We start from the raw sequence: 24343 nt of genomic DNA, 5'->3' as shown, positions 1-24343 counted from the left end.
GTTTTCATCATGGGAATTAAAAGTCATATTGTCTTATTTTTTATTAGAAATTCATAAGTTAACCTGGCGTGCTACATATGTATTATTTTCCTCTGTAAAGCTAACAATGCTTTGGATACCGTTGGCAGGTGTTAACGATCTGTACGATAGACGCTATCTGTATCAATGTCTCACCTGGAATACCTGTACACCATTCACCTGTAGATTCAGGTGTGAAAACTGTATTTCAGAATTCGGACTAATTCCATCGATTTTCACTTAGTACTCCCACTGGTAATATAAAGTCAGGTCGTCGGAAACAACAGATCATGCTATCGACTCACGTGAATATGCCAATCTCGGCGCTTATTACAGAGTTACCAAGTCCGGATTCTACCTCTAAAAAATAGACCGAAGGAGTCATTTATTACCTAATTAAACTCCGAAATTTTAACATTTCACATTTTAGTTATAGTTAATGGTTTTTGATTCTTGATATGATGACGTCGATATTTTCAGTTTATACCACAATCTCGAGAATAATAATTCAAGGCATGGTTGATGCATGGTCTATTATCCTTATTCTAGATGCAATAAGGTCAATCTTTTTCAGTTTATGTCGCCCAAGAAATATTGTTTATATTGTAATTTTGTATTTGTTTGGGGAAAGGGCGTTGATAAGTTGCAAAAACTTGTGCCCAATTCCTTTGTACGTTTTGACAATAAAATATGTTTGAATAAAAATACCCCAAAAAACAAGAAATGTCCAAGTTGATTTGAATACATTTAGGCTATGTACCGTTGAGATCTACACAGTCGTTAGTTTCTCTCTATTCTAAGCAGTACTAGCCTTAATAGAGATATTCTTACAATTGCAACGAACCACCATGTTTGTACACACAGATTTCTCATTCATACGTATATCAGATAATACCGTCACTCATTAAGATTCTTATCAGCGGAGAACCATGAATGAGAAGTAATATATCCGATACTGTGGGCCAAGTGAATCAATAGAAGAGTTAGCAAACCCGACCATGCGCCATTGTTTATTCATAGACATACGGTTCATACAAATGTTATACATACCTCTATAGTCTTACCTCTTTGTTTTGAAAAGAAAGTTGTTTGAAATTCCTATGTCAGATCACGAAGAGAAATTTAGCGTACTGAATTTTCAGATACAAATCTATGTTGTTGAAAAACACGCCAGTTGGATTTTTCATTCTCAATATTATTTACCTTTTTTTCTTCAACAGTAGTTGGAGTCCACAGCACACAATAAGAGATATCGATAGATGAAGTAGATGGTCTGTAATATAACACTCGACAATATCAAATACGTAATGACGTAAGTGTCACTTTTTCTTATAATGTAAATTTTTCCATGGTCGCTATTTTCCAAATATCTCCTTTATACCATATCGGTCACTATAGTAAAGCCCGAAACTAGGGTTCCTCTGGTCAAATATTTCCATGTAACTACATATTAGCCGTGGTCCAGACGTTTGCATCACAACATATTTCGAACGACGGCAATAAAAATGTTCACACGGAAACACAAATGGTAGTTCCCATTGCGAATTCACACGAGTCTGGACACAGATCCTCCTCCATTGCATGCTAGATGTCCCGATGTACATGTGATATGGCTAGTAGCTTTAAACAAATGCGTCTGCTGTGTTTCCGCAAGCTTTTTAAATAGTCATTGCAATTCGTTCATGGTTGGCAAGTCTTGTTCGGGCATCAACTACCTGAATAGACCCCTAAAAACCATCTCCGTGTCAAAATGGCGTGCAATGAATTTGCGGCCCTATTGAACCTTTAGGGAACTCCATATCTATCTATGTTTGTTTATGTACTATTAAAGGGACAATTCCTTCCACAACATACAATATCCCGTATCACTATCATTGTAATAGTGACCATGTATATCCATCCATGTATTACTACACAAAGACCCGAGAACAAAACACAAATGTTCTAAATATTTTGTATGTTAATATTATTCAGTGTTTGACGTTAAGTGCTGTAAAATGCCATACATTTTATGTGATTTCTGGTTAGCTTACCGATACACAATGGACATTATCAAGAAAAAGTGTTCTAATGGGGAATTTAATGTCTTTTATATTCATAGCATGTAATGTAATGATATGTTTTTTTAAATGTTAATATAAATCGTATCAGAAAATGCGGCAAGCTCTTGTTAAACTTAATTTGCTATGTGAATCAAGCGTTGTATTCTAAGGAACTTGAAAAAAACATAAAATGAAGTTTTATTAATAGAACATACCGTACTCGAAATATTGACGTAATGACTAAATATAGACAAAAGACTTTGACTTTTTAATATCGATTGTTTATTTAAACGTCATAGATTTATAAAGATATCAAATTATAATAGATACCTTTCTTCTTCAGGCGAACATATATATGCATTAGCACGTATGGCGGTTTCTCGTCGTGTCTGTAACGTATCTACATATATAGGGCTTGTGATAATTATAATATGCTTGGCAGAAATTGTAATTGAAAAATCTTACAAAGAGGTACCACTGGGGCCGCAGCGTAGCTTAAATAACAATATAAGCTTGATTATATCTTGATGAGAACTGTAATCTGAAGAACACACAACACGTTTACTTCTATCTGCAGCAACATATCAGTACTCAAGGATGACATACCAAGCCAAAGCGTATTATAAATGAAAGGCTACTTTGATATATCTTACTAGATAATATACCTATAAGCTTGGGTTCTCTATTTTGTCTTGTTGCTAAGGCGTGAGAATGGCATTTCCTCTCCCATGGCATGATTTGTAAAAGGCTACTTAATTTTGGATCTTATCTATTCTTGCTAAGCAACGATTCCCATCAGAATATCTCTATTACAATGCCTCGATTTTTATCTTTAGTTGAGAGAGAAAATTGATGTTGTCTGTTTCTAGTTTCAACAAAACTGACAATTGCTGATCTTTACTTGTTCACCTAAGAATTCGGCGTTTAGAATGCTTTGTCCGCCATTAGTGTAATGTGACCAGTCGGGGCGTCCCACTACCGTGTGTATATGTGATGTATTAGGGTGTTAACGCTTTAAGTGTTCACCAGTGGCCCCACCATATGTGTACACTGTCTTTAAAAGATCCGATTGTACTTAAAGGACTTACACATCAGAATTAACCAACTTCGTATGAGGCTTGTATTTACCTGCATGTTACATTCCATTGTCTGCATTGTGAAAGATATCTTTACCAAGTTCTATATATCGTAAACCCCGAAGCAAAACTAAAGATCTCTCAAACCTTTCAAGTTGCCAAATGGAAATTTTAACAAATACTCTTAACTTTGACTACTTCATCTTTCCAAGTCCTTGCACCATAGGCGTACGAATCGTATCTGCTGCCCTCATTGCATGATCGTAAAAGGCGGCTACTTTCAAAAACACTTTTTTAAATATCTCCCTTGATCCTGCCTCTATTTCGGGTCTTTTGGTTCTGTCCTCTGGCCGAGACATACCAGAGCCTGTGGAAATTGTAGGTATAACTTCTGCATTTTTGTAGTGGGGCATCTGGTTCGCACATTGTCAGTATAATGTGATCTAGGAAGGTATTCTCTGCCCCATCTCTCCTGTAGAGTTTGGATGGTTTCTCATTGCCTTCTGTTCAGGGGACGTTTGAGAGACCAAAATAGAACTTCTGCCTCATTGCAGATCAGACTTGGGATTTAAGAGCTTTCCATTCTTTTCTCACTCCTCGTCTTTTTGTGCTTTGTTTTCTTAATCTAGGTGTTTCTTTGACATCTATCCTTATATGACCCTGGTAGTTGAGAGGAAAATCCCTAAAAAACAAAAAGAAACAAACAGTGTCATCTATTCAGATTACAGCAACAATGAACGTATTCAAACGCCAAAATCAAATGTAGTGATCTGAATTCACCAGTCTCATTGAGGCGGAGCGAAGTTAAAATGTAAATTTTTGAGTATCAGGAAGCACATGGCCCTAACAAGGATACACAATTAGAATACAGGAGAATAAAAAGAGAAAAATAAAATATAAACGGAAGACAGTTAAAATAATAAGAGACATGCAGAATAAAGAAATGGAATATGGAGAGGCATGAACAACAACGATAGAACAAAAAAGGAGGAAAGGGTACAGGAAAGAACAGACGAATATGATTGTTTTGGATTTGTTTAATGTCAACGGCTATGATCGAGATGAATGTGTGTGGTGAGTGTTTTTTAGGAGGCTGTAGTATCATTGTGTTTGCCTACTTGTGATAGCGCTGAAATGATGCCGGTTTTGTAAGTAAGAAATTCGTCCGACTCTGACACTGGCTTTTGCAAATACGTAAAACCACAATCCAACAGAAATATGATGACAGTATTATGAATCCATATATAAACTACATTGGCTCAAAAATGTGCTTTGATTGAAAATCAGTATTATATTTGTATATATATGATAGCTGTTGTGTAAAAGTACTGTATGCTATCGCGTTACCTTTAGAGAGCCTCATTGCAATGGTTATCAATTTCCTAATTTAAACAATACATCAAGATAAATGAGCGAAATTTTAGCGATTATGTTAATGCATATACGTGATTTATTATTGGAGGATAAGTAATTACCTCTTAAGATAAACATAAGGTTATTTGTAAGAAATATACATGACATTATATGTGCATTATCAACAGGTTTTCATGGATGACATGAAATGCGTATTATACTCATACCGAACATGTTGAGAATATCGGCGATTTATGTTAACGAAATTCAATAACATAATTGCTGCGAATTAGAATGAATGATTTCATAACCTAGTAATTAATATCAAATCTCCTTTTTTTTCAGACTGATCGTAAAAACAATTAATTTTGAATTCCTTCCCTTAGTTATCAGTGTAAAATATCTAGTATGCAATCGAAACATAGACAAGCAGAGAAATGGGTTTCTAGACATGGTTGGGTTTCTTGACATAAAAATATCGACCTCGACCAATTACAATGACAATTGTTTATTCTCATAAACAGTACAGTGCGGAGAATATGAACATTAACAGATGGATAACAATAATACATTGTAAAACCCATAAAATACATATATCGACTTATCGACACACAGGATATTTAATATTTTGATCTTTTTGTTGTTGTTGCCCCCCCCCCCCCCCCCCCCTCACCCCAAAAAATGAATAAAATGCATATATGTTACTCCCACTAGGTTGGTCTAAATACACGCAGGGCCATACCCAATCGTAACAGCCCCCCCCCCCTTTCACCGCCATCAACACTTTAAACTTAACTGTCAAAAGCAATATCTTTATACATAAAATAAGATGAACTATTCCCCATATTAGGCGCCTATTCAGTATATGCAGTAGATGACAGTAAGTCCCCCCCCCCCCCCCCCCCCCCCCCCCCCCCCCCCCCCCCCCCCCCCCCCCCCCCCCCCATTCTTGACCTGCTGAAGTGAAAACATGAAATACGCATGCAATATTCTTGACCCGTCTCACCGACACGGCATACAGAATAAGGGGAAATGGATCAACAGAAATGTAGTTTAATAATGAAATGTTATTTTCATGGTTTACTGAGCATGGACTCCCGACAGACTTAGTCCTAAGATACTAAACATAGTGTCATGGTATTAAACTTTATTTGTTCGTTAAAAATTTATCTCGTCACGTTAAATCACTTTGATCTTTGCCACACGCTTCAAGCTGTGTTGTCATATATCCCTGTGACTGTTGAATTATTTCTTTTCTTTTACGAAGACGCCACTGGTTGTCGACTGGTAAGATGTAAGTCCTAAAAACTTTATAATAGCTGTCATGCCGAACAAATCCATAATTTTGAACTGGTTAATTACTAAACACAGACATACTTTTTCGATTACAAAGGACTCTATACTTGGAAGATTAGACGATGGAAGTTCTGGAACTCTTAAATATCTTAAACAATCAATAAGTCTGTCCTTGTTATAGAGTGTTATGATTTTGTGAGGAATGGTGCACTCAGATTACTGGTCGCTCTTTAGCTTTTGTTTTTAGGGGATTAATGATTTCTCGACCAGATCACGAGAGAACAGGTGTCAAGGAGACACCAACAGCCAGGGTCATATAAGGAGATGAAAACAAAGCATGAAAAATCAAACCTCAGTGGGAAATGAAAGGAAATATTTAAGTGTTTCAATGGTCAATGGAGCCTAAAGTTGGCTCCGAGTTCCGAGTTCCGTTTATTTAAAACGGAACTCGGAACTGGTTTAAGGTAATGTAGGTATGTAGAAGATTTACAGGTTTTGGTCCCAGTTCCGAGTTCCGTTTAAGAAAAACAGAATTACTATGTATAAGCTTTACGGGTTTTGGTCCCAGTTCCGAATTCCGTTTAAGATAAACGGAACTAGGAACCAGTTCCGAGTTCCGTTTAAGAAAAACAGAATTACTATGTATAAGCTTTACGGGTTTTGGTCCCAGTTCCGAATTCCGTTTAAGATAAACGGAACTAGGAACCAGTTCCGAGTTCCGTTTAAGAAAAACAGAACTACTATGAAGAAGATTTACAGGTTTTGGTCCCTGTTCCGAGTTCCGTTTAAGATAAACGGAACTCGGAAATTGGTTTCTAGTTTCAATTATTTTAAACGGAACTGGGAGCAAAGACCAAGTCTTAAAAAAGTTTATACCTGACTGATAAGTGTCCCTACACTCATTGACATATCATTTCTTTTCAGATTCGGGTCTTGTAATGAGATAAAGTACGTAGAATATTTTCTTAAAGGAATTTGGAAACGGAACTGGTTCCTAGTTCCGTTTATCTTAAATGGAACTCGGAACTCGGAACCAACTTCAGGCTCCTTCTTTGGGATCATTAAAAGAAAGCCTCCACTGTTTGCGAGATGCATACGAGTAGTGATTGTTTTGATTGTTTCGGGTTTTGTGAGGCTGCGCTATATAACTGTAAGTTTCCTTGTGAAAGAGCGAATCCAATGTCGACTTTAAAATGCTTCTTCACTGATCATATTGCCGAATAAATCCAGCAGAAAACCTCGTACACTCACATTATACCTCGTACACTCCCAAAAACACTGAGATTCAACTACCATTTTATAGACTATCTGATGTCTCGGTCAAGGAACAGAACTCAAAGCCTTCCTCACAAGGACGAACGCTCAACTAAATGCCAAACATGGGGAAATGTCAAGGATGACATTAGGAAGAATTCGCCCCTTACTATTATTATCATTAACTGGTTTAGCATGCAACCGGGCAGCAGGTACTATTCCTACGCCCTAGCTGCAGGTGAAGTCTCTTCCTCGAAAGAAAATACCCGAATCTCCAATGGGGCTGCATTTAGTCACTACTATCTACGATATGTTCTTAATTCACATAAACCTCGGACATGATAGCAGGATGCAGGCTGGTCATATCACGCTGACAATCGGCTAACTACCTAAAACTGGCCTCGCCCTGCAGACAAGGCAGTCGTTCAATTTTACTTCTTTTGATATACTGACGATGTATTGTTTTGACAACACAAATGATAATTGTCCTAATCCATTGCACGCCTCTAAAAGTCACTAAAATGAGTGACACTACAGAACATCGGCAGCTTACATCTATTTCCACATTTGAGCACACGAACATCAGTTGTTGGGCTATTTAAATCGCCTCTTACGTCTGTGCTCGTGGTTCATTGCCCGTCCGTAAACAATCATTGTTATCACTATTTATTAAACAGTATTAGAAGAATATTTATCAAATCATATATATAGGTTCCACTTAGTCCCTACTTCGTAGTTGTGTCCATTCAATTTGCAGAAAAAAAGGCCGACAGGCAGCCATCATTGGTTTTGAAAGTTATCGCTTTTCCATTAAAGGGACCAACCAACCAATTGTGTTTGAAGTATAAACTTCTTGAATTCAATATGGCAATTATGATTTATAACAAAAGTTTAGGGTCTCATATAACACGTAATAAAAAACAAAGTTGGTTCCTTCAGCTCATTTTTTTCCTGGGTAGCCATATTGAAAATGAGTGAATTTCGAAGTAAAAAATCTCAAAAATCTTAAATGTTTACCTGCTAATTATCATTACCTGACCGTTGGAAAATTATCCAATCGGACTTACGAAATTTACATCCACATTTCTTATGGATAATTACCTATCAGGCTACATATCTATTTTGTTTCTTACCGGCCAATCAGTGGCTGCCGGACATTTTATCCCTGGCTCAACTTTCTATACACGGGTGATGTTTCAAAAGGCTATTTTTTCAATTGGTTGGTTGTTCCCTAAAAAGCACTGATGACATTTTTCACATGTATGTTTCCTTGTTGTGGTCATTTTGAATTTAAGTTTGGTCGGTAAAAGAAAATGGCCAGGTGCAAATAAGCTTTGATTTTGCGAAATAAAGTTTGTTCTTGAAATGTTCTGTAGAGATATTTTTTTTCAAATTTCACATATAGGTTCCCCTTTGTCACAAGTTGTGACTATTTCGCTATTTCTTGAACAGAATTAAAGGAAAATTTCTAAATCTTTACATTTGGCTTCCCTTTGTGACCATTCAATTTTGAGTCTGATCGCGAAATCAAAATGACCGATAGGAGGCCATCCATGGCAGTTGAAGTTTGTTATCGCTATTTCTTGAGTTGTAATGGAATCATATTTCTTAAACTTCACATTTAGGCTTCACATGGTCTTTGGTTGTGGTTGGTTTTGAATCTGATCAGGAAACCAAAATAGCAGATAGGCAGTAATGAAGGAGAAAGCACATGATACATGATTTCAGTTTTACTGAATTTCCAATTTCGTTGTTTAATATATTATTATTTTCTACAGAGTCACGTTCAGCACTATTTGATTTACGGCGATTCTTTGTAATGGCACGTGGCAAATCTTCGGTCTCCAGTAGCTACAAAGATGACTTGATGAATTTTATTAAACACAAATTTTGGCCTGCCAATTAAGCTAACACAGCCATTGAGCGCTCTCTTCTGATAACATATTGACATGAGTTTTTTGGGCAAAATCTTCAGGTAAATACCCTTTTCCGTTTAAATTAAGTTAAATGTTACTTGATCAATCATTTCTTAAATTTTCACTATGAAATCCAAACGGAAAGTGACAGAACGCAGAAGTCTTTTGAAGACAGAATAATAAAGGGAGGAGATGACAATGTTTACGCCCGCTTGTAAGTGCCATTCACCTATTGCTTTAATTTGGTGTCTAACGTTCTGAAGTGTTTGGTCTGATGCCGACTTTATAGTGTTACCTCACTGAAGCATGTTGCCGAAGACACCCAGTAGGACATCACTGTCGGTCATTTATAATGACAACGGGCGCATTAGTCGTCTCAATCAGAAAATGCTGAGCGCTACGCTAAGAAATAACTAACAATTTTGTAGGCTCTGGTATGTCTCAGCCAGAACAGAAAATTGAGACATTAAGAAAAAGTAAAAGAATCCTAATTTATTCTTGTATTCCCCTCTACAATATTCCTCCCAGAACAATAATGAAGCGACGAGATAAGCCATCCCTTTTCCGTTTAAGAACGGGATATTTTTTTATGGTAACGGACTTTCTGCACGATGAGCCATGGCATTGCTTTCAATCCTGGTTTGTTTAGATACACATGTGATATATAGCCAATGAAATTGAAGATCTAACTATCATTTTCGTTATGGGTAGCCAAGCATGAAACTGAGATAGTTAAAGACAATGGATTGAGGTTGTTCTTGTGTATTGTAGATTCCGTCCGTTTTAACCAGTGTACGTGATTGCTTCACTTGTCGACGATTCACGAGGAACAAGCAATGGATTTGTCCACCTCTTGTTTATATCATGTCGTCTTCCTTGGTTGTATGCTGTCCCTGTCAAAATCAACTTGTACTGATGTAAAAGATTGTTTCAGCAAAGTCACCCCAGGAAGGTTAGATGGAAACATCACTAAAACATTACTCAAAAAGGGATATCGCGATTGTTTCAACGAGTGTTTTCGCCATGCATCAGTATGTGCTTCATTCAACTACAACAAGTTCACAGGAATTTGCGAACTGAACAGCCTGGTACCAGATTTGTCAATTACCTTGAGGGAAGTTACAACATTTGTTAATAGCTTGGTCCCCGTAAGTCAGGTAAGCCTCCTGTTAGTTTGTCTATGGTGTACCACTCTCTCAATATTCCATGCGCTAAAATCAGTCAATTATATGTATCTGCATCAGTACATGTAGACTTTGTTTAGTTTAGAACTATTGCCAAAAAAGTTATATCGACTTAAGTAAATCACTGTTGATGGAAGTGCGCGAGAGGTTTTACTGTGGGCGGAACCCGCAATACAAGAAAAAGGTGACCACATCCTTTATCACGTCCGATTGGGGACTCGAACCCATGCCGCCTACAGGAAAGGCGATCGTGTTACCATTGTGCCACACGACACTATACATGTATTGCTCTCTCCGGTAAGAAAAGGTTTGGTTGTGAGGAATGCAAATACGTCATGGCATACAGACACTAGTAATAGTTGATGACAGGCATGAATACATTATATGTGAATTATTTTCTAATCTGCAACACGGTTTTATGGTTTTTCCGGAGAAGAACTAGGTGTTCATCTTTTTTTTACAATGCATATATGGTTCGTCTCCAGAAAGTACTTGTTTACAATGTACGCATGGTTCGTCTCTGGTGATTGATCATCCTACCTGGCCGGACTGAGTGTGTTGACATTCAAGAAAGAAATTGCTAGTCACAATCCTTAGGAAAGGCTTGGTTTAGAAACAAATGCATGGGCGTGTAACTTAAAATAATTAATCATTACTCTTGACATACTTATAATAGAATATTTTGCTTAAATTAGATTATAAAAAACAGTTATATTACATTCAAATGTGAACGATTTATTCCGTTTTTATTTCAGCATCTCAATCCAGATATTATCATATACAATGTGTTGGATTTGGTCTGTTAATTAGAATTTGAAATTTTTTTTTTATTTCAGTACCTCAACCGAGATATAATCATTATAAATTTGACCTGTTAATAAGATATTACACTGTGTATTACATAGATTTAATCTTTTACTCACAATTTTCTCTTCAAATCTTTGTACCGAGAGGTTTCGTTGTCCGCTGTTCATACTCGCCACTCTAGTGGTTGACGCTAGGTGGCATGGTTACGTCAGGAGAATTTTTAACTTTGTTGCATGAATCTTGATAGGCGTATTTATGGTGTTATAGTTTCTTGTTATAGTTTTATAGTTGTTATAGTTTTTTCCAGCATTTCTCTCACATCTCTTGGCTCATTTCCATATACCATACATATCTATTCAAGAATCTAAGTCACAATGACAATGCATGTATTGAAACAAATGTATTTCATCAAAAGATATCCCATTGAAAATGTTATTCAACATTTACCAGTTCTAGCAGCTTTCTCTTGTGCTCAAAATCACTTATAGGAAATGAAGTGGTTGCAAAACACATTTTACTGCATGTTTGCCAGTGAAATATAGAAATTTATCAAACTGATAAAACTTATATTTTCACTGCTCACCGCTACAGTGAAAATATAAGATTTTGCAGTGAGAATTGTTTTCGTTTTTGACCTAGAACGAACGAACGAACCTTTGTAATCACCTCATTGAAAGTTGCCGCTTTTTTCCAATCGAAGCGAAGATAGATAATTGGATTATTTTGCTGTACTCTTGAACTATTCAGACAAGCTTTTGACAAACTACTCACTTGACGTAAGCTTTTTATTCACAGATTCTCCGATAACAGTAGAAAACGCTAAAATTGCGTAGATCAGTCCTTTCAAAGTGGCGCCGTCAAGTTGACGTACAGGGAAGAGTAATGTCACAAAGAGATATGAATAATGTTACTGATTCCCGTACTTTCTGCCAGTACTAATGTTTCGTTGTTTTTATTTTTCTTTCCTTTTTTAGCATAAAAATGTAATAAAAAGAATGGTTTCACATTGAATATAACATATATTTCACTCCTATGCCAGAATATTTCGATATTTTTCACTCGTGCTTCGCTCTCGTCAATAGGAAACAATTCAATATCCTCTATATATTTTATGGTGGAGCTCTATTGCACGTAATTAATCAAATATAAGCATCGCAGAAATTGTGTTGAATAAACATTTCATCGGAAACGAAACACAATCATAAAAAGCTTGACAGTAAAAGGGTAGCAGAGGAAATTTCTTCTATAAATACTAACCAGATTCAGACGCCTGCGGTGAAACATACAATACAGATTTGTGTGGCAATATACCCGAGAGTAATAAATGGTTGTAAATACATAGAGGTTACACAACGAGTGAGTGTTGGATATGGAATTTATTTCACACGGGTAAGTTATTTTTTTAACGTTACAAAAGACACGAGCTTTAGCTAGTGTCATTGTAACTTTTAAAAAATAACTTCCATATCCAACAATCACGAGTCGTGTGACCTGAAGGAGATATACCACTAGTGGTATATAACATGTATTTATCCAACAGTCGGCACATTTATACAATGGCTTGAGAGTTGAATAACACGGCGTATTGTGGTAGAAATCTATATAAATGACAGTTTAAAAAAGTGTATGACATAAAAGCAATATGCATCTTTTACTAAATGGTCATCAGTTTAAGGTCATATTTACGGAGAGATATATGACACTTCAATAAAGTATGTTTGTGTCTTACAAAGCACACTAAAGTTGTTATTCTATTTCCAAATGTTTTCTAACAGTATGACATTACGTTACTTGGGAATATGATTCTTCGTTGACTGACATCCCATTTCGGTAGATATTGTACATAATAATCACATTATAAAGATAACACTATGATATATCATGATAACTGGGTTGCTTGATTTTGAGCCAATTATGAATGACTTACGATAGAGTCAAATGGAATCGAAATGCGTTCAATTAAATACTAATATTGCCACTGATCACACGACTGGACTTGCATAGATAAGTTTTCCGATTTCCAATTCTGTCGATCTTTCCTCTTGATATATCATCTCACAAGAATGTTGGTGTTCAAAAACCGCAAATGGGTGTAACTAACTAATTAGGACTTTTAAAAAACAGTTGAAATGTGATTAAAACCAATAAATCTAGCCATAAAGTGGAGCACACAATCTACATCATCCTTAACAAATGACTATATGAACAGATTTAATCATCAAACACGAAGATAACCCTGTATTTATTTGATTTTTTCATTATAAAAACTTTGCAATTTCACGTTTAAATTAGAAATTGATCGGTTCCCGATATTTCTTAAATTTTGACCATAATTACTAAGAATTTGCCGCAACATTTCTACGTCTCGAAGATCGTGTTGAATATTCATTGTACACTGGTTATCTACATTCTTGAGCTCCCGATTTTGCAGCAAATCATACTCCTGAGAATGTATGATCAATTGAAATCATAAAACATGGTTTTGGAGTTAAAAAAAATAATACTGTCGTTCTCCTCTGGTGGACTAAGTAGGCAATAGCACAGGACCCTGGGAACTTTTAAATAATCTTAACATACCTTACGGATTTCTCTAAGATTGCTACAAATAACACATTGGACCAGTTGTTCAAAAGGTGAGTAGGCTAATAACATTTTAACAACATTTTTTTTCAAATCCTGATATAATAAAATCTGGTAGAACTAACTTGACAAAACTTTATGAAACTTTGTTATTCTTAATTCTCTTCCAACTGCCTTAATTTAACGATTACATACTTACAGATTTGGCAATAAATGAGAAATGAAATGTTCACTAATCAAGTGTGTGAGCTAATCACCTATTTGAATTCCAAAGGAATATTAGGCGTTGTTTCGGTATTGGATTGGCATCGAGTATTTAATCCAGCATCATTCAAGCTTCTGCCATAAATGCCACTTATCTTCTCTTCCTCCTTCGGCCTTCCACTCAGGTTTGCTGGATGCAGTCTTGATGTTCAAACATACCTCCAAAGCTTTGATAAATAACCAACAATGTATACCGATAAATTGGAAATTCTCAAATGTGAATATTTGCAAACAATTATACAGTAGAGTATTAATTCTATCTTGAGATTTGGAAATCAACTTTTCTATGTTGATGTGTTTAACTGAGCAATTTTGATAAAAATCCTCGACAGCTGTGTTATACATTTGATGATGAATGTGTTTAGTTTGACACACGGAAGCATACGGTTATTATATTGCAGGGCGTTTTGTTTGTCACTTTACTAAGTTCCGGAAAAAAATGTTGATACTCCTGCAGTATTCACGTAAACAAATTGTCAAAGTTTCGTCATGTCAATAAAAGTATCTTCCTTTAAGTATCAACAGAACGATCCATGCACCGAAAATCCGTGTCCACCATTTCAAGCTTGTGTTGTCCTGAGTTCTGGAGCTACAACTTGTGTCATTGGTAGGTAGCTTTGCCACTTATACATTTTGCTTTAACATATGTTTTTGGCTTCCTGATAAAACATAATGCATGGAATATATTAATACTGAGACTTTTACGTAAAATATACATTACATATCAGAAACACCAATCAATATCGGGATTCCATCAAAATCCAAGATCAGTTAAGCTCTGCAATCACAGCCATGGCGAAGTGTGTCTTTAGTACTGAAATGTACAACAGGTTATTTCGCTATTTGATACAACGTTTTCCCTGGACGTTTGTTTATTTGGATTTTATAGTCCCCGAAATACCGATGTACTTTCGAGGACGGATCTCCCACCATCTCAAAAGACAAAAATAAAAAGAAAAAAACAACAAAAAACAAAAACTAACAAACAAATAAACAAAAGGTAAACAATGCATGTTAACGAAATTTTAAGATGGAGGTCTCACATATTTCAGATATGTACTATCGGCAAATAGGAGGCAAGGGATCGATTTAGAAGGTTAACGAATTCGATGCAATATGTTATCCAATGAGAAGCGATATCGAGTTTAACAAACAGATCTAAATAAAAGGAAAATACAAAATTCTAATTAACATTAACTCATTTTACGAAACACTCTAACGTTACCTTACAGAATGTGGCAACGACGTCCAGGTGGACGAAGAATTGGTGATTGAAAATGACAATGATCAGTATTTCAAAGCCGGTGAAAGCATTGTCTATGAATGTGTGGCTAGTTATAACAAGGTGAACGGTCTGGTCTGTCTCGCCGATGGGACGTGGAAACAAACACTTCCCCTCTGTGGTGAGTTCTGTCTGGCTATTTATACATCTCGAATCTGCAATACAGGTTGGATCTTTCCTCATAACTAACTACATTAAGAATACATGTAACCTTTTGATTTTAATTGATCAATTTGGGCATTACTACTATTGCGTTAGTTGCATTTACTCTGCTTAATTATTTTTCTACAACGTTCAAGGTTTTAACGACAGTTGATTAAACTATACAGCTTACTTAGAGGTAATGGATATATTGGGTCCACTGTGTATTTTACTGAAATTAAACAAGTGAAGATTTTTCTTTCAGCTATGCAATGTACGTTTGAGGGGCAGTGTCCTTATCTAACTGATTACGGTGATGGTAGTGGTACTGGTGTATCATTTGTACGCAGGACCGGTGCTACCCCATCCAATGACACAGGGTGCAGTTCTGACCACACCACAGGTAAGTATTTGTGGACTGTGTTATGTGCTAAATGTGTTCAGGAATAACTAAAAGGCATCATTCAGCCGTTTCGTTAAAAAGCAGTAGAATGTTTTTGTAAAAACTAAATGACTGGGTGGGGTGTCATGCTATCCTATCAAGATATCATATTTCAGTGTAACAGATTCGGATGTTTATTTCATTATATTTCATATTTATCATTTACACACAGTGTCTTCTATCTGTTGAAATAAAAATAAGATAAAAACTAATTACTTAGTATTATCGAAATTTATTGCTTTTTTAACCTCTTTCTTTTCAACACGTTATGAATATTTACAATTCTTGTATTAAAATGCATGCTTCATGCAAAATCATGCAATACTTTCCATTGATGCATCAAACTATTTAATATCGCTGATTTAATCCTCGCACCAAAACACTAACAGCTAATTGAGGTCATTAAAGACTTTTTTACGAATGACGGGTCCTGTAAAATGTACCCGATCCGCAAATTAGACAGAACATAATAGACATCTCCAGTTATAGACGTACGCGGACTACGTGCACGGAGACGGAGACGTACTAGGCAGATTTCGGGGGTCGTATCAAAAGTGAAGAACACTTTCCTCGACGTCCAACTTAATAGGGATTTGTTAGGATTAAAACGCATTCTGAATTTCAATGTAATATGTGATATTTGTATAGAAAAAAGTTTCACTTCTTCTTATTGCAGCGTAACCAGTAGCAGCTTGTTTGCTTGTGTTTAATATTATATTAGCAGCCTATTGAAAATTCGATGTTCATTATCTACTCCGTATCGGCGTATGGACATCTAAAAACATACCATACGAGTCATGTCAGGATGAACATTTCTTCACTAAGAAGACGAAATTGTGTTTGACAATGTCACACATATTAAGTTGTTTTGTAAACACTTGCAGATAACTGCATATGCCACTTGGAATGACTTAACAAACAAATATGATTCATATTGTCTATGCAATTCATTTCGCCAGACCAAATTCACTCTAAGATTCTGGAATTAGCAATTTGATTGGTCAATTCAAAAGTTCATCCTTACGTGACCCTCATTGGGATATAGTTATTTTATTAACATCTCAAATTTTAATTAGATTGGTTAAAAGCAAGAGACGTTTAATGGCATGTCAGGTTTTTTAGGTGACGGAAAGCCGGAGGACCCCCCGAAAAAACCGATCTCCGCAACAGTCCCACGTGGTAAATAGTGGTGTAGCTAAACAATATAGCTAATTTTGAAAAGATCGAACATGATGATTCTAAACAGATTAAGAATAAAATACACATTTAGGGGGTCTAATAGCCAGGTATACATGATAATTATTCGTATGTGTGTCTCGGATATACACATTTACTAATGTAATTTAGGAAAACCTCATTTTATACTTTGTGTTAATTGACTTATATGTATTGTAATGTGGAAATATTCTATTCTGACGTACACCACGTGTTTGTTTACTTTTTATTTTGATACGACCCCCAGAAACTACCTAGTACGTCTCCGTCTCCGCGCACGTAGTCCGCGTACGTCTATAACTGGAGATGTCTAATAAGTGGCTCCTGCTTTGTCAAGTTCGTCTATAAATAGCAGATATATGTTTATTGTTTGTTTATTTGTTTTTTTATTGTCAAACACGTCTGACTTTATATCTTTATATATCAAATGATATCCTGAAAACCATGATATATTAAAAGTAATTTTCCATCTTTTCCCCATCAATAACCAATTTTGTCTTTTGATATCATAATGTTGGTTCCCATTGTTCCATTCCTACAGAAGAAGAATTTGCTGTATTTCCATTGATATGAATCTGGTCTGGAAGGTTTTGAAATTTGATCACTAGGTACATGTCTTTCCAAGATTTAAGACTACAGTTATCAGAAATTCCTTTTTCGCTAATAAAAGTATAAATTTTTACTGATTTATCTTGATAAAACGCTAACAAATGAAAATAACACCTTTTAGGTAACGGCTATTACTACTACATGGATGCTAGTAGCAGTGACTGGTATGGTAAACAATTCGTGCTGACGACAACCACCAAATTTGCGGCTGATCGAAAGATATGCATTGACCTTTGGTACCATATGTACGGAGATGAAATGGGGTGGCTATTAACTCGGGGACGGGTACGTTGATTTTGTACTGCTTCGGTATCGATGCCATCTTCTTTAGAATATCACATTTAAAAAAGAAATAAACACATATATTAGTGTAATTTTACCGTCCGTGGTATCCCGGTATCGAGGTTTGATATTTCATTGTGATAGAACTACAAAGCCGTTCGCCCTTTATTCGTAGACATCGTCCAAGAAAGTCATTATTGTGTTGATAAAGGATGTAAAACCAGCCCAGATCAAACCTAGTTCATTTGCTTATACCTCTGGTTAGAATTTATAGAAAAAACAGCCCCTACTCCTAGCGTATACATCTTGTTAGAATTTATAGAATTTCTACTCTATAAACAAGGTGTAACACTTGAAAAGTCGGAAGTTGGAGGTGAGCTTCGATTCACTTTGAATATAAGTAGTAACGTTCCTTGGTGTATAACCCTTAAATATCATTGCATGTTATTCCTTTGTTGAGTGACAATAATTTAAAGACGAGAAAATGGATCAAAAGCGGTCGTGATAGACGACGATACATCGACTGTAGACGGAAATAGTCTATATGTTTTTAAACGGTATGCAATGGACAATCTGATTGGTTGGCAGCTCTGTAAACAATATTAACTATAATTATCCACCAATCAGTCTGTCCGTTTTATCTAAGATAGATAGCCATTTTCTCCACTTTACAGTCGATGCATTTTCTGATATTTTAGTGTTACACCTTGTTGATATAGTAGGAGTAATAACCAGAAGCAGACGCCTGTGCTTTGATGTTCAACATTAATTAATGATCAGACGGGATATGTATATTCTTTTTATTCAAAGCTTTGTGGCCACTAGGTTAGTACATGAAATTTGTAGGTATTAACTACTTTTTAAGATATTGCGTACCTGTTGTAAAAACCCTATATGTGATCATTTCAATAAAACGTTTGTATACTATCTGTAAATATTTTAGAACGAACGCCTGGTCGTTTATGTACATGTCAGATCTATACTTTGCAGACTGGAAATCTACGATGTTCATCAACTTTGATATCAGGACAGCAAGGATCGGACTGGCACCATTTGACGAATTCTATTCAACCAAGAAGCTATGACGTATACGTAGACATAGTGGGAGCTCGTGGGCATGGTAACAAATCCGATATCTGTATAGACGATGTCACCATCTATCTATGTTGAAGCACTGGAGAAATGAGGGAACAGATGGAACGACACTGAAAAGGGAATCATTCAATTAAAAACAAATATTTTGCCTCTCGTGATGTACAACTAAATTATTCGGCGCATCAACCAATATCAAGTGGGATTAAAAATGGGTGTTACACAAAACATTATGCAACAAACAAAAATGCTGAAATGTGTTTGTACACTCACAAATAGAGCTCAAACTGAGAAATGTTTTGGTACACTTACAAATAGAGCTCAAACTCAGAGATGTTTTGGTACACTCAAAAATAGAGCTCAAACTGATAAATGTTTTGGTGCACTCAAAAATAGAGCTCAAACTGATAAATGTTTTGGTACACTAAAAAATACAGCTTAAACTGATAAATGTGTTTGCACACTCACAAATACAGCTTAAACTGATAAATGTGTTTGTACACTCAAAAAAAGAGTTGAAACTGATAAATGTGACTATGGTTAGCCATATGATATGGAAAAGATCGAGAGTTTTAAAATAGTTCAAAATTTCGAATAGAAGGTTTTGACACACTGTTCTGTTATAGAAATTATCTCCTGAAGGTTGTAGATCAATACGATCCAATAAGTTGTTTTTAAACAGTAAACAGTTCATGGCGTGCATGCGATGCACTGAGGCTGATACTCAGCACAAGGACTTCAAACGGATTCCAACCCCACTGTCCATATACATGTATTAAAATAGTATCGAGAGTAGTAAATCACCAGTAGAGAGAACCAGTTTCAATTTCAATTTATTTATTTCACTCAGGCGCACTTTTTATTGTGTTAAGATTATTTTTTCTTTGTTTTCATGGTAAATACTCAAATGTGATTGGTCGAAAAATTATTTTCATTCTTCTATATTTACATTCCTAATGTGGTTTGCTGATATGAACATACCAAGTGAAAACAACAAACATATGACCATGGATACACTTTGAAAACCGTATGAAAACATTGTCTCTCGTGCAAATCACCTGATTAATCGGGTCATATTAATACGCCATCGACAGTAAGACAGGAAGAGTAGCTTCCCTTGGATCGATAACGTTGGTACGAGATAAGTGTTAAAAATATTGAATGATTGTATTTAATATTATTTTTACTTTAATACTTCTTTCTTTTTGTTTTATACAAAATTAAACAAAAAAGGCCGGAAAATGCGGAACGACATTAAAACAATTGCGTGACGCATAGGCGGTCTCTCCCGGCTGTTCTAATAATTTGGCGTTTCATCGTATACATGACAAATTTTTCTTTTTAATAAAATTTCTCGTTTTCTCGATATAAATGTTTTAAATCAAGGTTATGTAAATATATGAATTGAATAGATTTTTTTAAATTTTCATTGCGGCTATGAATACCAGTAGCTAGCTACATATCCTCCGAGGCGCGCTACCGCGCGCCATGGGATATGTAGCTACATGTAGCTACTGGTATTCATAGCCGCAATGAAAATGTAAAAATATCTATTCAATCCATATATGAAAGAAATTCCGAGAATGGCGCGAAAAATGTGACGTAACAATACGACAATTGACGTTGCGTATTGATTTGAGAAAAAGAATCCCATTTAAAACCAGTAAAATTGTACATAAAACATGTTTTAAATTTGAAAATCATTTTCAAAAATTAATTATAAGCGTTGATGTCAATTATTTTTTAGTTTCATCGGGGTATGAAACAAATTTTGTTTGCAAACTTCTGTAAGAATCCGCTACGCGGATTCATACAGTTTGCAAACAAAATTTGTTTCATACCCCGATGAAACTAAACAAAAATGACATCAATGCTTAAATATAAAAGACAAGAGGTCAATATGAAGTACAATATTACAGAGATATAATTAAACATTGAACTGCTTTCATTTGGAAGTTATGGGCTGATGAATGCCAACTGGACAAAGGCAAATCTAATGAAGCTCATGTTGAATTTGCCTTTGTCCAGTTGGCATTCATCAGCCCATAATTTCCGAATGAAAGCAGTTCAATGCAGTTCAATTTCCATTGCGGCTATGAATACCAGTAGCTAGCTACTGGTATTCATAGCCACAATGAAAATTTAAAAAAATCTATTCAATCCATATATGAAAGAAATTCCGAGAATGGCGCGAAAAATGTGACGTCACAATACGACAATTGACGTTGCGTATTGATTTGAGAAAAAGAATCCCATTTAAAACCAGTAAAATTGTACATAAAACATGTTTTAAATTTGAAAATCATTTTCAAAAATTAATTATAAGCGTTGATGTCAATTATTTTTTAGTTTCATCGGGGTATGAAACAAATTTTGTTTGCAAACTTCTGTAAGAATCCGCTACGCGGATTCATACAGTTTGCAAACAAAATTTGTTTCATACCCCGATGAAACTAAACAAAAATGACATCAATGCTTAAATATAAAAGACAAGAGGTCAATATGAAGTACAATATTACAGAGATATAATTAAACATTGAACTGCTTTCATTTGGAAGTTATGGGCTGATGAATGCCAACTGGACAAAGGCAAATCTAATGAAGCTCATGTTGAATTTGCCTTTGTCCAGTTGGCATTCATCAGCCCATAATTTCCGAATGAAAGCAGTTCAATGCTTATATTTACATTTGACAACGATTTTTAAAGACTATATCCAGGAATTTTGCTCCGACGATGAATGAACAAATTATTATCGTCAAAGACGGAACAGCCTTTTTAACAGCCATCTTTCGTTATCGCCGACGTGACAATTATGACGTCACTATAATAATGACGTCATAATTAAGATTTAGAAGTTATCGACTCATAACTCATATCGTCACTATAATAATGACGTCATAATTAAGATTTAGAAGTTATCGACTCATAACTTCCAAGTGAGCTTGGTAAAGTTATATAGTGGGGCTGCAGTGTAAATGTGAATATTTGATAGTAAAGCACACATCTTATTATTCAAGCGTACAATAACATACACACAAATACACTCCTAATGCAATGATTGACACGACATTTTGCTAATCATAGCCAATATTCAAACACTGTTCAAATTATAACAATCATCCTAACGTGATATACAGTTACTGTATTATATTTTACAATGCTATTATGTTGGTATGATACACAACAATACATTCACTCTGCCGGCACGTTTGCACACGTCTTACGTACAATTCTAAAATGATATTATTACAGTATTACACAGTATATTACTCGTGCTACATGATGCATGTATTATAGATACTATACAATGTAGTCATACCATGGCACATAGTGACTATTATACTCAACATACCATATATTACAATCCCATCTCACTGCGATTATACGATAGTGTAGCATACATATACAAATGACATACAGATACCTTCAATCAGGATATAACAATCAAACCACGATGAACCGGACAAGAAAACAACGGATTGTACATCCCACATTTTATATATCAACAGAAAGAGAAATGTTTAATCTTAATCTTTACAACGAATCTTCACACAAAGAAAAGGCTATCTATTGAGCATGACATTACGAATTCGAAAAAAAGTAGGTTAGTTAGGCTATATAGATTGAAAAATGGCTGTCCTGTTGAATGTGGAATCGGTCGCTAATGGGAAGCTTATATATAATTATTTCACACATGTGGTGTCGTTAAATACACAACACCAAGATCACCTTCCTTATTGTGATGTCATCAAAACGCGTGTGGTGCGGAAATCGGGTTGAAATCAACATGTTGACTTTCACTTACAATTATGTAGTCAGACCATTTCTTTTCAGTACAAAATAAAGTTTTTAAATGAAAACGTCTGCTAATGAAATTAAAATATTGAATACGTTTTACTATATGAAACATAGTTTAAAGCTAGAGCATAAGATCATTCCACATTTCTGAAAAAGGATTTTTGTTCTAATTGAACTGGTATCACCGCATAATAAAGAATGGAGTGTAGTAAGGGGCGATAACTCGTTATCGTTCCTTACGGAACGTAATGATAGTATGAGCTAATTCGCGATTTTTGCCGGCTATTGTAGCGATTTGGGAGCGGAAAAAATGGCACATACAATTTTGATGGGCTTTTGAACCATTGTAAAACTCGGCTCGATCTAGGTCTGGATGTATCTGGTATCCCTGTGGAAATTCGTATTTATGAGATATTTTGGGTCAAACATGCCAAAATCGTCACTTTGACTAAGAGGTTCTGTCTGTATCTGTATCTGTATGAATACGTTGTAGTGCCCTATATAGGTTTTTATACAACGGTTCTGTTTAAATCGCCCTCAAAATTCAGAAAAAAAATCCAGAGATATATACAATGCACATACAAAGAGATAAATGTTTCCTGAAGAAAACAGTCTGTTTAGTTTTTCGATATCTTTAGCAGAACGGTTACAAGATTGTTTTGAAAATGGCCTATTTTTTCGACCTTCTCAGTATTTTTCCATTCGACTGGGGTATTTTCCTGCCTGTTTTGATGACGCAAGACCGGGTGTTTCCTTTCCGTTTAGCACGGTAGAACAGATGGACCGGATCGGCATACATAGTTATCAGCATTACATTCATTACGAATCAACTGGTTTTATATTTGTTTTGCGCGAGTCATCTTGATGATGTGTTTTAAAGCCTGCATTAACATCAACAGGTCCGTTAAAATTGACGTATGAAGTTTATATTTAATAGAAATTATTAACACACTTGGTTTGGTCGGCTTGACCGCATATATAAAGGACAACTATCCATAACGCCATCCTGAACTCATCGGGTATTATCCCTGAAATGATTCTCCGAGGAGTTCCGGATGGAACAACACCGGGGACTTCACGCCGCTTACTCGTTCAACTCCAAGCAGTATAAGTGAGTTGTATTACATTTTCCCGTCAGGACCAGGACTTTTTAATATTATGTCATATTTAAAGTTACATTGGAGATTATAGTTGTTCTACTATGACCATATTTGTTGCTTTCCAGGATCAGTATTCATCGTCAACCCAGACCAGCGTTCAATTCTTTTCGATAACAAATCTAAACTCGTAGCCTACCGAGTCGTAGGCTTCCAGTAGGCCTAGTGTAAATGTTACGTGTTCATTAACGTTTTAGAGACAGGCGACGTTTAAATATGTAATATTTTTTTTATTGTTTGTTTAATGAAATTACTGTGTCGTTAGTTGATGCTTTGATGTCTTGATCAGCTGATATTTGTTTATGTTGAGGAGCAACGACGTTTCGAGAATTATACTGTACCACATACATATTAGCTTACGATGACACGAACTTTCAAGAAACTACTGTACACGTACTTCAGTACACACTAGCAGTATATTGAACAATTCTTTTTCAGTAATAGAAGTTTTTTTTTCAAATTTCTAATGAAATATTTATATTCTAATGCTTTAAATTTTGAAATTTAAGTCTCTGACCTGCCCTTTATTGAGAT

Source organism: Pecten maximus, chromosome 19 (genome assembly GCF_902652985.1).
Source record: "Pecten maximus chromosome 19, xPecMax1.1, whole genome shotgun sequence".
NCBI lineage: Eukaryota > Metazoa > Mollusca > Bivalvia > Pectinida > Pectinidae > Pecten > Pecten maximus.
Note: the sequence above shows the minus strand (reverse complement) of the source record.